The following is a 419-nucleotide window of genomic DNA, read 5'->3' as shown; positions in this document are numbered from 1 at the left end:
TTCCTCACGAGGCTGAGTGGGCCCCGCAACAGCCAGTCACGGAATCAATAATTTGCATCATACAAATTTCTTGACCCCACCGGGAATCGAACCCGGGTCTCCCGCGTGCAAGGCGAGCGCAGTGACCACTATGCCATGGGAGCTGACAATACAAATTTCTTGACCCCACCGGGAATCGAACCCGGGTCTCCCGCGTGCAAGGCGAGCGCAGTGACCACTATGCCATGGGAGCTGACTCTGTGATAAAAATGATCCGAAGTACACATTTACCTTACATATCCTATAGAAAGTAGGTGCGTGAAGTTAGCACCACAACTTTTGCTGGGAATTTGTACCAAAGGCCATCATTTAGTACTTATTTTGTACTTTCAAACCCACTTTGTTCCATAATTTGTACCAGCACCGTTATCTCACAATTT

General features: G+C 48.2%; 2 non-coding genes across 2 annotated transcripts; both read right to left on the bottom strand.

Moving 5' to 3' along the window:
- Positions 1-71: 71 nt before the first annotated feature.
- Trnaa-ugc lies at positions 72-143 on the bottom strand. The gene has a single exon. It is a non-coding gene; the product is annotated as a tRNA-Ala (tRNA).
- Positions 144-160: 17 nt separating this feature from the next.
- Positions 161-232, bottom strand: Trnaa-ugc. Its single transcript has one exon. It is a non-coding gene; the product is annotated as a tRNA-Ala (tRNA).
- Between the last annotated feature and the right edge of the window lie 187 nt (positions 233-419).

This window comes from Diaphorina citri, unplaced genomic scaffold (assembly GCF_000475195.1).
Source record: "Diaphorina citri unplaced genomic scaffold, Diaci psyllid genome assembly version 1.1 scaffold62804, whole genome shotgun sequence".
Lineage (NCBI taxonomy): Eukaryota > Metazoa > Arthropoda > Insecta > Hemiptera > Psyllidae > Diaphorina > Diaphorina citri.
The sequence above is the reverse complement of the archived record's forward strand: the minus strand, read 5'-3'. Positions and strand labels throughout refer to the sequence as shown.